Genomic DNA, 16,343 nt, shown 5'->3' on the forward strand with positions numbered 1-16,343 from the left:
AACTCTTTGTCTATGGTTAGGAAACATAACCATCTTTGATTAACGAGCTAGTCAAGTAGAGGCATACTAGTGACACTTTGTTTGTCTATGTATTCACACATGTATTATGTTTCCGGTTAATACAATTCTAGCATGAATAATAAACATTTATCATGAAATAAGGAAATAAATAATAACTTTATTATTGCCTCTAGGGCATATTTCCTTCAGTCTCCCACTTGCACTAGAGTCAATAATCTAGTTCACATCGCCATGTGATCTAACATCAATAGTTCACATCTTTATGTGGTTAACACCCATAGTTCACATCGATATGTGACCAACACCCAAAGGGTTTACTAGAGTCAGTAATCTAGTTCACATTGCTATGTGATTAACACCCAAAGAGTACTAAGGTGTGATCATGTTTTGCCTGTGAGAGAAGTTTAGTCAACGGGTCTGCCATATTCAGATCCATAAGTATTTTGCAATTTTCTATGTCTACAATGCTCTGCACGGAGTTACTTTAGCTAATTGCTCCCACTTTCAATATGTATCCAGATGAAGACTAAGAGTCATCCGGATTAGTGCCAAAACTTGTATCGACGTAACCCTTTTACGACGAACCTTTTGTCACCTCCATAATCAAGAAACATATCCTTATTCCACTAAGGATAACTTTAACCGCTGTCCAGTGATCTACTTCTAGATCACTATTGTACTCCCTTGACAAAATTAGTGTAGGATACAATAGGTCTGGTACACAGCATGGCATACTTTATAGAACCTATGGCCAAGGCATAGGGAATGACTTTCATTCTCATTCTATTTTCTGCCGTGATCGGGCTTTGAGTCTTACTCAATTTCAGACCTTGTAACACAGGCAAGAATTCTTTCTTTGACTGTTCCATTTTGAACTACTTCAAAATCTTGTCAAGGTATGTACTCATTGAAAAAAAAACTTATCAAGCGTCTTGATCTATCTCTATAGATCTTGATGCTCAATATGTAAGCAGCTTCACCGAGGTTTTCTTTGAAAAAATCCTTTCAAACACTCCTTTATGCCTTGCAGAATAATTCTACATTATTTCCGATCAACAATATGTCATACACATACACTTATCAGAAATATTGTAGTGCTCCTACTCACTTTCTTGTAAATATAGGCTTCACCGCAAGTCTGTATAAATCTATATGCTTTGATCAACTTATCAAAGCGTATATTCCAACTCCGAGATGCTTGCACCAGTCCATAGATGGATCGCTGGAGCTTGCATATTTTGTTAGCACCTTTAGGATTGACAAAACCTTCTGGTTGCATCATATACAACTCTTCTTTAAATCCATTAAGGAATGTAGTTTTGTTTATCCATTTGCTAGATTTCATAAAAATGCGGCAATTGCTAACATGATTTGGACAGACTTAAGCATTGCTACGAGTGAGAAAATTTCATCGTAGTCAACACCTTGAACTTTGTCAAAAACCTTTTTTGACAAGTCTAGCTTTGTAGGTAGTAACACTACTATCAGCGTCCGTCTTCCTCTTGAAGATCCATTTATTTTCTATGGCTTGCCGATCATCGGGCAAATCCATCAAAGTCCATACTTTGTTCTCATACATGGATCATATCTCAGATTTCATGGCCTCAAACCATTTCGCGGAATCTGGGCTCATCATCGCTTCCTCATAGTTCGCAAGTTCGTCATGGTCTAGTAACATGACTTCCAGAACAGGATTACCGTACCACTCTGGTGCGGATCTCACTCCGGTTTACCTACGAGATTCGGTAGTAACTTGATCTGAAGTTACATGATCATCATCATTAGCTTCCTCACTAATTGGTGTAGTAGTCACAAGAACAGATTTCTGTGATGAACTACTTTCCAATAAGGGAGAAGGTACAATTACCTTATCAAGTTTTCTACTTTTGTCCCACTCACTTCTTTCGAGAGAACCCCCTTCTCTAGAAATGATCCATTCTTAGCAACGAATGTCTTGCCTTTGGATCTGTGATAGAAGGTGTACCCAACAGTACCTTTTTGGGTATCCTATGAAGACACACTTTTCCGATTTGGGTTTGAGCTTATCAGGATGAAACTTTTTCACATAAGCATTGCAACCCCAAACTTTAAGAAACGACAACTTTGGTTTCTTGCCAAACCACAGTTCATACGGTGTCGTCTCAACAGATTTAGATGGTGCCCTTTTAACGTGAATGCAGATGTCTCTAATGCATAACCCCAAAACGATAGTGGTAGATCGGTAAGAGACATCATAGATTGCACTATATCCAATAAAGTATGGTTATGATGTTCGGACACACCATTATGCTGTGGTGTTTCCATGTGGCATGAGTTTGTGAAACTATTCCACATTGTTTTAATTGAAGACCAAACTCGTAACTCAAATATTTGTCTCCGCGATCAGATCGTAGAAACTTTATTTTCTTGTCACGATGTTTTTCCACTTCACTCTGAAATTCTTTGAACTTTTCAAATGTTTCAGACTTACGTTTCATCAAGTAGATATACCCATATCTGCTCAAATCATCTGTGAAGTTCAGAAAATAACGATACTTGCCGTGAGCCTTAACACTCATCGGACCGCATACATCAGTATGTATTATTTCCAATAAGTCAGTTGCTCGCTCCGGAGAACGGAGTCTTAGTCATCTTGCCCATGAGGCATGGTTCGCAAGCATCAAGTGATTCATAATCAAGTGATTCCAAAATCCCATCAGCATGGAGTTTCTTCATGCGCTTTACACCAATATGACCTAAACGGCAGTGCTACAAATAAGTTGCACTATCATTATTAACTTTGCATCTTTTGGTTTCAAATTTATGATTATGTGTATCACTAAGATCGAGATACAATGAACTATTTTCATTGGGTGTGTAACCATATAAGGTTTTATTCATGTAAACAGAACAACAATTTATTCTCTTACTTAAATGAATAACTGTATTACAATAAACATGATCAAATCATATTCATGCTCAACGCAAACACCAATTAACACTTATTCAAGTTCAACACTAATCCCGAAAGTATAGGGAGTGTGCGACGATGATCATATCAATCTTGGAACCACTTCCAACACACATCGTCACTTCACCCTTAACTAGTCTCTGTTTATTCTGCAACTCCCGTTTCGAGTTACTAATCTTAGCAACTGAACTAGTATCAAATACTGAGGGGTTGCTATAAACACTAGTAAAGTACACATCAATAACATGTATATCAAATATACTTATGTTCACTTTGCCATCCATCTTATCCGCCAATCACTTGGGGTAGTTCCGCTTCCAGTGACCAGTCCCTTTGCAGTAGAAGCACTTAGTCTTAGGCTTAGGACCAGACTTGGGCTTCTTCACTTGAGCAGCAACTTGCTTGCTGTTCTTCTTGAAGTTCCCCTTCTTCCCTCTGCCCTTTTCTTGAAACTAGTGGTCTTGTCTACCATCAACACTTGATGTTTTTCTCGATTTCTACCTTCGTCAATTTCCGCATTACGAAGAGCTTGGGAATCGTTTCTGTTATCCCTTGCATATCATAGTTCATCACGAAGTTCTACTAACTTGGTGATGGTGACTAGAGAATTATGTCAATCACTATCTTATCTGGAAGATTAACTCCCACTTGATTCAAGCGATTGTAGTACTCAGACAATCTGAGCACATGCTCACTAGTTGAGTGATTCTCCTCCATCTTTTAGCTATAGAACTTGTTGGAGACTTCATATCTCTCAACTCGGGTATTTGCTTGAAATATTAACTTCAACTCCTGGAACATCTCATATGCTCCATGACGTTCAAAACGTCTTTGAAGTCCCGATTCTAAGCCATTAAGCATGGTGCACTAAACTATCAAGTAGTCATCATATTGAGCTAGCAAAACGTTCATAACGTCTGCATCTGCTCCTGCAATAGGTCCGTCACCTAGCGGTGCATCAAGGACATAATTCTTCTGTGCAGCAATGAGGATAAACCTCAAATCACGGATCCAATCCGCATCATTGCTACTAACATCTTTCAACACAATTTTCTCTAGGAACATATCAAAATAAACACAGGGAAGCAACAACGCGAGCTATTGATCTACAACATAATTTGCAAAATACTACCAGGACTAAGTTCATGATAAATTAAAGTTCAATTAATCATATTACTTAAGAACTCCCACTTAGATAGACATCCCTCTAATCCTCTAAGTGATTACGTGATCCAAATCAACTAAACCATGTCCGATCATCACGTGAGATGGAGTAGTTTCATTGGTGAACATCGCTATGTTGATCATATCTGCTATATGATTCACGCTCGACCTTTCGGTCTCCGTGTTCCGAGGCCATATCTGTATATGCTTGGCTCGTCAAGTATAACCTGAGTATTCTGCGTGTGCAACTATTTTGCACCCGTTGTATTTGAACGTAGAGCCTATCACACCCGATCATCACGTGGTGTCTCAGCACGAAGAACTTTCGCAACGGTGCATACTCAGGGAGAACACTTCTTAATAATTAGTGAGAGATCATCTTATAATGCTACCGTCAATCAAAGCAAGATAAGATGCATAAAAGATAAACATCACATGCAATCAATATAAGTGATATGATATGGCCGCCATCATCTTATGCTTGTGATCTCCATATTCGAAGCACTGTCGTGATCACCATCGTCACCGGCGCGACACCTTGATCACCATCGTAGCGTCGTTGTCGTCTCGCCAATCTTATGCTTCCACGACTATCGCTACCGCTTAGTGATAAAGTAAAGCATTACAGCGCAATTGCATTGCATACAATAAAGCGACAACCATATGGCTCCTGCCAGTTGCCGATAACTTGGTTACAAAACATGATCATCTCATACAATAAAATTTAGCATCATGTCTTGACCATATCACATCACAACATGCCCTGCAAAAACAAGTTAGACGTCCTCTACTTTGTTGTTGCAAGTTTTACGTGGCTGCTACGGGCTTAAGCAAGAACCAATCTTACCTACGCATCAAAACCACAACGATAGTTTGTCAAGTTGTGCTGTTTTAACCTTCGCAAGGACCGGGCGTAGCCACACTCGGTTCAACTAAAGTTGGAGAAACTGTCACCCGCTAGCCACCTTTGTGCAAAGCACGTCGGGAGAACCGGTCTCGCGTAAGCGTACGCGTAATGTCGGTCCGGGCCGCTTCATCCAACAATACCGCCGAACCAAAGTATGACATGCTGGTAAGCAGTATGACTTATATCGCCCACAACTCACTTGTGTTCTACTCATGCATATAACATCAACACATAAAACCTAGGCTCGGATGCCACTGTTGGGGAACGTAGTAATTTCACGTAGTAATTTCAAAAATTCCTACGCACACGCAAGATCATGGTGATGCATAGCAACGAGAGGGGAGAGTGTTGTCTACGTACCCGTAGACCGACGCGGAAGCGTTAGCACAACGCGTGTTGATGTAGTCGTACGTCTTCACGCCGACCGATCAAGCACCGAAACTACGGCACCTCCGAGTTTTAGCACACGTTCAGCTCGATGACGATCCCCGGACTCCGATCCAACAAAGTGTCGGGGAAGAGTTCCGTCAGCACGACGGCGTGGTGACGATCTTGATGTTCTACCGTCGCAGGGCTTCGCCTAAGCACGCTACAATATTATCGAGGATTATGGTGGAAGGGGGCACCGCACACGGCTAAGAAAACGATCACGTGGATCAACTTGTGTGTCTATGGGGTGCCCCCTGCCCCCGTATATAAAGGAGTGGAGGAGGGGAGGGCGACCCCTCTCTATGGCGCGCCCTAGGGGAGTCCTACTCCCACCGGGAGTAGGATTCCCCCTTTCCTAGTCCAACTAGGAGTCCTTCCAGTAGTAGGAGTAGGAGACAAGGAAGGGGAAGAGGGAAGAGAAGGAAGGAGGGGGCGCCGCCCCTCCCCCTAGTCCAATTCGGACTAGGTGGGGGCGCGGCCTGCCTCTCCTCTCCCCTAAAGCCCAATAGGGCCCATATACTTCTTCCCCCGTATTCCCGTAACTCCCCGGTACTCCAAAAATACCCGAATCACTCGGAACCTTTCCGATGTCCGAATATAGTCGTCCAATATATCGATCTTTACGTCTCGACCATTTCGAGACTCCTCGTCATGTCCCCGATCTCATCCGGGACTCCGAACTCCTTCGGTACATCAAAACTCATAAACTCATAATATAACTGTCATCGAAACCTTAAGCGTGCGGACCCTACGGGTTCGAGAACAATGTAGACATGACCGAGACACGTCTCCGGTCAATAACCAATAGCGGAACCTGGATGCCCATATTGGCTCCTACATATTCTACGAAGATCTTTATCGGTCAGACCGCATAACAACATACGTTGTTCCCTTTGTCATCTGTATGTTACTTGCCCGAGATTCGATCGTCGGTATCCAATACCTAGTTCAATCTCGTTACCGGCAAGTCTCTTTACTCGTTGAGAACAATGTAGACATGAACGAGACACGTCTCCGGTCAATAACCAATAGCGGGACCTGGATGCCCATATTGGCTCCTACATATTCTACGAAGATCTTTATCGGTCAGACCGCATAACAACATACGTTGTTCCCTTTGTCATCGGTATGTTACTTGCCCGAGATTCGATCGTCGGTATCCAATACCTAGTTCAATCTCGTTACCGGCAAGTCTCTTTACTCGTTCCGTAATACATCATCTCACAACTAACATATTAGTTGTAATGCTTGCAAGGCTTATGTGATGTGTATTACCGAGAGGGCCCAGAGATACCTCTCCGACAATCGGAGTGACAAATCCTAATCTCGAAATACGCCAACCCAACATCTACCTTTGGAGACACCTATAATGCTCCTTTATAATCACCCAGTTACGTTGTGACGTTTGGTAGCACCCAAAGTGTTCCTCCGGCAAACGGGAGTTGCATAATCTCATAGTCATAGGAACATGTATAAGTCATGAAGAAAAGCAATAGCAATATACTAAACGATCGGGTGCTAAGCTAATGGAATGGGTCATGTCAATCAGATCATTCAACTAATGATGTGACCTCATTAATCAAATAACAACTCATTGTTCATGGTCAGGAAACATAACCATCTTTGATTAACGAGCTAGTCAAGTAGAGGCATACTAGTGACACTTTGTTTGTCTATGTATTCACACATGTATTATGTTTCCGGTTAATACAATTCTAGCATGAATAATAAACATTTATCATGATTATAAGGAAATAAATAATAACTTTATTATTGCCTCTAGGGCATATTTCCTTCAGATGGCAATATCATATCACTTATATTGATTGCATGTGATGTTTATCTTTTATGCATCTTATCTTGCTTTGATTGACGGTAGCATTATAAGATGATCTCTCACTAATTATCAAGAAGTGTTCTCCCTGAGTATGCACCGTTGCGAAAGTTCTTCGTGCTGAGACACCATGTGATGATCGGGTGTGATAGGCTCTACGTTCAAATACAACAGGTGCAAAACAGTTGCACACGCGGAATACTCAGGTTATACTTGACGAGCCAAGCATATACAGATATGGCCTCGGAACACGGAGACCGAAAGGTCGAGCGTGAATCATATAGTAGATATGATCAACATAGTGATGTTCACCAATGAAACTACTCCATCTCACGTGATGATCGGACATGGTTTAGTTGATTTGGATCACGTAATCACTTAGAGGATTAGAGGGATGTCTATCTAAGTGGGAGTTCTTTAAGTAAATTAACTGAACTTAAATTTATCATGAAACTTAGTACCTGATAAGTATCTTGCTTGTTTATGCTTGTTTGTAGATAGATGGCTCGTGCTGTTGTTCCGTTGAATTTTAATGCGTTCCTTGAGAAAGCAAAGTTGAAAGATGATGGTAGCAATTACACGGACTGGGTCCGTAACTTGAGGATTATCCTCATTGCTGCACAGAAGAATTATGTCCTGGAAGCACCGCTGGGTGCCAGGCCTGCTGCTGGAGCAACACCGGATGTTATGAACGTCTGGCAGAGCAAAGCTGATGACTACTCAATAGTTCAGTGTGCCATGCTTTACGGCTTAGAATCGGGACTTCAACGACGTTTTGAACGTCATGGAGCATATGAGATGTTTCAGGAGTTGAAGTTAATATTTCAAGCAAATGCCCGGATTGAGAGATATGAAGTCTCCAATAAGTTCTATAGCTGCAAGATGGAGGAGAACAGTTCTGTCAGTGAGCATATACTCAAAATGTCTGGGTATAATAATCACTTGATTCAATTGGGAGTTAATCTTCCAGATGATTGCGTCATTGACAGAATTCTCCAATCACTGCCACCAAGCTACAAGAGCTTCATGAAGAACTATAATATGCAAGGGATGAATAAGACTATTATCGAGCTCTTCGCGATGCTGAAAGCTGCGGAGGTAGAAATCAAAAAGGAGCATCAAGTGTTGATGGTCAACAAGACCACCAGTTTCAAGAAAAAGGGCAAAGGAAAGAAGAAGGGGAACTTCGAAAAGAACGGCAAGCAAGTTGCTACTCAAGAGAAGAAACCCAAACCTGGACCTAAGCCTGAAACTGAGTGCTTCTATTGCAAGCAGACTGGGCACTGGAAGCGGAACTGCCCCAAGTATTTGGCGGATAAGAAGGATGGCAAGGTGAACAAAGGTATATGTGATATACATGTTATTGATGTGTACCTTACTAATGCTCGCAGTAGCACCTGGGTATTTGATACTGGTTCTGTTGCTAATATTTGCAACTCGAAACAGGGACTACGGATTAAGCGAAGATTGGCAAAGGACGAGGTGACGATGCGCGTGGGAAACGGTTCCAAAGTCGATGTGATCGCAGTTGGCACGCTACCTCTACATCTACCTTCTGGATTAATATTAGACCTAAATAATTGTTATTTGGTGCCAGCGTTAAGCATGAACATTATATCTGGATCTTGTTTGATGCGAGACGGTTATTCATTTAAATCAGAGAATAATGGTTGTTCTATTTATATGAGTAATATCTTTTATGGTCATGCACCCTTGAAGAGTGGTCTATTCTTGATGAATCTCGATAGTAGTAACACACATATTCATAATGTTAAAGCCAAAAGATGCAGAGTTGATAATGATAGTGCAACATATTTGTGGCACTGCCGTTTAGCTCATATCAGTGTAAAGCGCATGAAGAAACTCCATACTGATGGACTTTTGGAACCACTTGATTATGAATCACTTGGTACTTGCGAACCGTGCCTCATGGGCAAGATGACCAAAACACCGTTCTCCGGTACTATGGAGAGAGCAACAGATTTGTTGGAAATCATACATACAGATGTATGTGGTCCGATGAATATTGAGGCTCGTGGCGGATATCGTTATTTTCTCACCTTCACAGATGACTTAAGCAGATATGGTTATATCTACTTAATGAAACATAATTCTGAAACATTTGAAAAGTTCAAAGAATTTCAGAGTGAAGTTGAAAATCGTCGTAACAAGAAAATAAAGTTTCTACGATCTGATTGTGGAGGAGAATATTTGAGTTACGAGTTTGGTGTACATTTGAAAAATTGTGGAATAGTTTCACAACTCACGCCACCCGGAACACCACAGCGTAATGGTGTGTCTGAACATCGTAATCGTACTTTACTAGATATGGTGCGATCTATGATGTCTCTTACTGATTTACCGCTATCGTTTTGGGGATACGCTCTAGAGACGGCCGCATTCACGTTAAATAGGGCACCATCAAAATCCATTGTGACGACGCCTTATGAACTGTGGTTTGGCAAGAAACCAAAGTTGTCGTTTCTGAAAGTTTGGGGCTGCGATGCTTATATGAAAAAGTTTCAACCTGATAAGCTCGAACCCAAATCGGAGAAATGTGTCTTCATAGGATATCCAAAGGAGACTATTGGATACACCTTCTATCATAGATCCGAAGGCAAGACTTTTGTTGCTAAATTCGGAAACTTTCTGGAGAAGGAGTTTCTCTCGAAAGAAGTGAGTGGGAGGAAAGTAGAACTTGACGAGGTAACTGTACCTGCTCCCTTATTGGAAAGTAGTACATCACAGAAAACTGTTTCTGTGACACCTACACCAGTTAGTGAGGAAGCTAATGATGATGATCATGAAACTTCAGAACAAGATACTACTGAACCTCGTAGATCAACCAGAGTAAGATCCGCGCCAGAGTGGTACGGTAATCCTGTTCTGGAAGTCATGCTACTAGATCATGATGAACCTACGAACTATGAAGAAGCGATGGTGAGCCCAGATTCCGCAAAGTGGCTTGAAGCCATGAAATCTGAGATGGGATCCACGTATGAGAAAAAAGTATGGACTTTGGTTGACTTGCCTGATGATCGGCAAGCAATTGAGAATAAATGGATCTTCAAGAAGAAGACTGACGCTGATGGTAATATTACTGTCTACAAAGCTCGACTTGTCGCAAAAGGGTTTCGGCAAGTTCAAGGGATTGACTACGATGAGACCTTCTCACCCGTAGCGATGCTTAAGTCTGTCCGAATCATGTTAGCAATTGCCGCATTTTATGATTATGAAATTTGGCAGATGGATGTCAAAACTACATTCCTGAATGGATTTCTGGAAGAAGAGTTGTATATGATGCAACCAGAAGGTTTTGTCGATCCAAAGGGAGCTAACAAAGTGTGCAAGCTCCAGCGATCCATTTATGGACTAGTGCAAGCCTCTCGGAGTTGGAATAAGCGCTTTGATGGTGTGATTAAAGCATTTGGTTTTATACAGACCTTTGGAGAAGCCTGTATTTACAAGAAAGTGAGTGGGAGCTCTATAGCATTTCTGATATTATATGTAGATGACATATTACTAATTGGAAATGATATAGAATTTCTGGATAGCATAAAGGGATACTTGAATAAGAGTTTTTCAATGAAAGACCTCGGTGAAGCTGCTTACATATTAGACATTAAGATCTATAGAGATAGATCAAGACGCTTAATTGGACTTTCACAAAGCACATACCTTGACAAAGTTTTGAAGAAGTTCAAAATGGATCAAGCAAAGAAAGGGTTCTTGCCTGTGTTACAGGGTGTGAAGTTGAGTAAGACTCAATGCCCGACCACTGCAGAAGATAGAGAGAATATGAAAGATGTTTCCTATGCTTCAGCCATAGGCTCTATCATGTATGCAATGCTGTGTACCAGACCTGATGTGTGCCTTTCTATAAGTCTAGCAGGGAGGTACCAAAGTAATCCAGGCGTGGATCACTGGACAGCGGTCAAGAACATCCTGAAATACCTGAAAAGGACTAAGGATATGTTTCTCATATATGGAGGTGACAAAGAGCTCATCGTAAAAGATTACATTGATGCAAGCTTTGACACTGATCCGGACGATTCTAAATCGCAAACCGGATACGTGTTTACATTAAACGGTGGAGCTGTCAGCTGGTGCAGTTCTAAACAAAGCGTTGTAGCGGGATCTACATGTGAAGCGGAGTACATAGCTGCTTCGGAAGCAGCAAATGAAGGAGTCTGGATGAAGGAGTTCATATCCGATCTAGGTGTCATACCTAGTGCATCGGGTCCAATGAAAATCTTTTGTGACAATACTGGTGCAATTGCCCTGGCAAAGGAATCCAGATTTCACAAGAGAACCAAGCACATCAAGAGACGCTTCAATTCCATCCGGGATCTAGTCCAGGTGGGAGACATAGAGATTTGCAAGATACATATGGATCTGAAAGTTGCAGACCCGTTGACTAAGCCTCTTCCACGAGCAAAACATGATCAGCACTAAGGCTCCATGGGTGTTAGAATCATTACTGTGTAATCTAGATTATTGACTCTAGTGCAAGTGGGAGACTGAAGGAAATATGCCCTAGAGGCAATAATAAAGTTATTATTTATTTCCTTATATCATGATAAATGTTTATTATTCATGCTAGAATTGTATTAACCAGAAACATAATACATGTGTGAATACATAGACAAACAAAGTGTCACTAGTATGCCTCTACTTGACTAGCTCGTTAATCGAAGATGGTTATGTTTCCTAACCATAGACATGTGTTGTCATTTGATTAACGGGATCACATCATTAGGAGAATGATGTGATTGACTTGACCCATTCCGTTAGCTTAGCACTCGTCGTTTAGTATGTTTCTATTGCTTTCTTCATGACTTATACATGTTCCTATGACTATGAGATTATGCAACTCCCGTTTACCGGAGGAACACTTTGTGTGCTACCAAACGTCACAACGTAACTGGGTGATTATAAAGGAGCTCTACAGGTGTCTCCAAAGGTACATTTTGGGTTGGCGTATTTCGAGATTAGGATTTGTCACTCCGATTGTCCGAGAGGTATCTCTGGGCCCTCTCGGTAATGCACATCACTTAAGCCTTGCAAGCATTGCAATTAATGAGTTAGTTGCGAGATGATGTATTACGGAATGAGTAAAGAGACTTGCCGGTAAGGAGATTGAAATAGGTATTAAGATACCGACGATCGAATCTCGGGCAAGTAACATACCGATGACAAAGGGAACAACGTATGTTGTTATGCGGTCTGACCGATAAAGATCTTTGTAGAATATGTAGGAGCCAATATGAGCATCTAGGTTCCGCTATTGGTTATTGACCGGAGACGTGTCTCGGTCATGTCTACATTGTTCTCGAACCCGTAGGGTCCGCACGCTTAAGGTTTCGATGATAGTTATATTATGAGTTCATGAGTTTTGATGTACCGAAGGAGTTCGGAGTCCCGGATGAGATCGGAGACATGACGAGGAGTCTCGAAATGGTCGAGACGTAAAGATCGATATATTGGACGACTATATTCGGACATCAGAAAGTTTCCGAGTGGTTCGGGTATTTTTCGGAGTACCGGGGAGTTACGGGAATACGGGGGAAGAAGTATATGGGCCTTATTGGGCTTTAGGGGAGAGGGATAGGCAGGCCGCGCGCCCCCCCATTGACTAGTCCGAATTGGACTAGGGGGAGGGGCGGCGCCCCCTCGTTCCTTCTCTTCCCTCTTCCCCTTCCTTGTCTCCTACTCCTACTACTTGGAAGGACTCCTAGTTGTACTAGGAAAGGGGGAATCCTACTCCCGGTGGGAGTAGGACTCCCCTAGGGTGCGCCATAGAGAGGGCCGGCCCTCCCCTCCTCCATTCCTTTATATACGGGGGCAGGGGCACCCCATAGACACACAAGTTGATCTTCGTGATCATTCTCTTAGCCGTGTGCGGTGCCCCCCTCCACCATACTCCTTGATAATATTGTAGCGGTGTTTAGGCGAAGCCCTGCGACGGTAGAACATCAAGATCGTCACCACGCCGTCGTGCTGACGGAACTCATCCCCGACACTTTGTTGGATCGGAGTCCGGGGATCATCATCAAGCTGAACATGTGCTAAAACTCGGAGGTGCCGTAGTTTCGGTGCTTGATCGGTTGGGTCGCGAAGACGTACGACTACATCAACCGCGTTGTCATAACGCTTCCGCTGTCGGTCTACGAGGGTACGTAGACAACACTCTCCCCTCTCGTTGCTATGCATCACCATGATCTTGCGTGTGCATAGGAATTTTTTTGAAATTACTACGTTCCCCAACACGGAGGTGGTACGTCTCCGTGTCAGGGAGGAGGACGAGCACGTCCATCGCTACATGGCTGCTATGGACGTCAGGTTCTCCAATACCTGGCAGGTTCTTTGGGGAGATCACCCGAGCTATGATCCAGTGATGGTTCCTTCACTTTGGTTGTCCACCGCCCGCGCCTCAGGAACCGCGAGTGGCCTAGATTACTCTTTAGTATTCGATCTTTATTAGCTGCTAGATAGCTAGCTAGCTAGTGATGTATTCGATATATAATATTCGAGATTATATATATTATTCGAGATGATGTATTCGAGATTATATCTATTATTCGAGACGATGTATTCGAGATTATATTCGATTATGCTTATTATGTACTATGATTGATTCAGTTTTTCCTTATTAATTGATTGCATCCATGCATTGTAATTTGAATACTAAATTGTTTTATATATCTTTTGGATTAGTTAAATAAAAGCTGTGGCGGACAATACCGGCAGAGAGGGAGAAGAGACCCTGTTCGATATCATACGCCATCCTCGTGGGCCAGATGATGATCAGAATGAAGAAGATTATGACGGCTCCGAATTTCTAAACAACACCGGGGAGGGTGATATGATATTCGATCGCGACGACCGAATTGATGAAGTCATGAACTATGATTATGATGATGACGAAGAAAATGTTGATCTTGAAACAACAAAGACCGGCGAGGTATATATATTTATATAAGCAGGCATCTGGTGATCATCACATGTTTTAAATGACTTGAAGATATATTAACGAATCGATCTTTCTTCTTTTAGCCATCCGGATCGAGCAAATCTTTAGGCAACAGGAAACAAGGCCCAAAAAAAAGTTGAAGGAGGGCGTAAAGTACAATATCGAGGCCATCAAACCTAATGGCGAACCATTAGCGCCTAAGAATATTGCGGACAAGTTCATTCGTCAGTGCGGAGTTCTTGTGAAGGACCAACTCCCGATCTCCCTTCAAGCATGGAGAGAGCCAGCAAAGCCACGTCCAGATGTTACTTTTGTCGACGACAGACAAAAAGGTCTGCTTTGGGAAACTCTCATGGAACATTTCACCCTACCAGATCATTTCACAGATGCAGATGTGGAGAAAGTCAAGAACGCTGCTCTTAGGAAGATGGCGGTTGCATTCAACAACCACAAGAATCGTGTATGGGACAAGTATTGAAGATCGTCGAATTGAAGAAAAGACAAGTCGGTGATATTAGGTTCATTAACACAAATCTCATAGATGCAACTGAGGTTGAATTACATGCCACAGATACCGAGGCCAACTTGCTACGATCATTCAAAATAAATGAACACAAAGATATAATACTCTTTCCTTACAACTTCAAGTGAGTGTTACTATCTTGTGGCATATTCGGTTTCCCTTATATATTAGTCAAGGTTATAGTAATGTAATTGATGAGTTATGCATGCGAGCGCAGGTTCCACTATATTCTCCTAGAGATTAAGCTTGAGCAGGGAGTAGTAACTGTCTTAAACTCGAAACGAAAAGATCCCCAAGAGTATGCGGACATGACTCAAATGCTCGAGAAGTAAGTTAAATCGATCATTATCCACCATATCAGCAACTTTGTTCATTTCTGATATCAAGTAATTGTTTTCTTTGTCTGGCAGGGTTTGAAGAAAATTCACCAAAAAAGCTCCGGGACTGCCGAAGAAGCTGGAATTTAGACACACGAAAGTAAGTACTATAGTAGCATGTTCCGCGCATCTCCTAGCTAGTGATTCAAGCGCTAATTTCATCATACCATTTGGCATTCTTGCTTATCAGTTTGATTGACCTCTATTTCTTGTAAAGTGGTTGTGGCAGGAACAAGGGAATGATTTCTGTGGATACTACATTTGCGAGTCCATCCGCCACACGACCTGTGAAAGGGGCGGCCGGTACACTGACAAACAATATGAAGTGCGTAAATAACAATATTCACAATTTTATTTTATTACCATTATTTGTGTTGAGTTCCATTCATTCATATATATATATATGTATTGACCCCCTTCTTCAAATTAGATGTTTCGGATGCGGGATGAACTCCTAGCACCAGATCGCATGCGAGCAATTCAAGAGGAATTGGCGGCATTCTTTCTTGACCACATGATCGCTGAAGATGGAGAATACTAGGTGGACCATGCGTCCGTAGTTTAGGAAATTATATTTGTAAGAGATAATTATTGTATATATGTAGCCGGTAGTGTCGGATAGATATACGAGAACTTGTTGTTCGACCAATCTCTCGGAGAAGGAGAGGTTGGTCGATATCACTTCTCTCTGTATGCATATATGTTGATCATGACGATCTTCTGTTTCGTTCGTTTGCTTACCAGCTAGCTAGCGTGTCTAGTCCTCGTATGTATAGTACGTAGCGTCGACCACGCACGGACATAAGAGAGGACACTTCTCTCTATTAATTATCTAGCTAACACAATATATGAAATACCTAAATTAACCCCCCAAAACCCCCCAACCCCCCCCCCCCTTCAAAACAAAAACCCCCCCCAAAAAAAGGTGACGCGTGGATACCTATTGGTCCCGGTTGGTGCCACCAACCGGGACCAAAGGCCCTCCTGCCTGGGCTCGGCGCACAGGCCACATGGAGGCCCATCTATCCCGGTTCTGGTTTGAACCGGGACTAAAGGGTCAGGGCATTAGTAACGACCCTTTAGTCCCGGTTCAGGAACCGGGACAAAAGGCCCTTACGAACCGGGACAATAGGCCCGTTTTCTACTAGTCCCAGCTTTTCTCTTC

Source organism: Triticum urartu, chromosome 7 (genome assembly GCF_003073215.2).
Source record: "Triticum urartu cultivar G1812 chromosome 7, Tu2.1, whole genome shotgun sequence".
Taxonomy (NCBI): domain Eukaryota; kingdom Viridiplantae; phylum Streptophyta; class Magnoliopsida; order Poales; family Poaceae; genus Triticum; species Triticum urartu.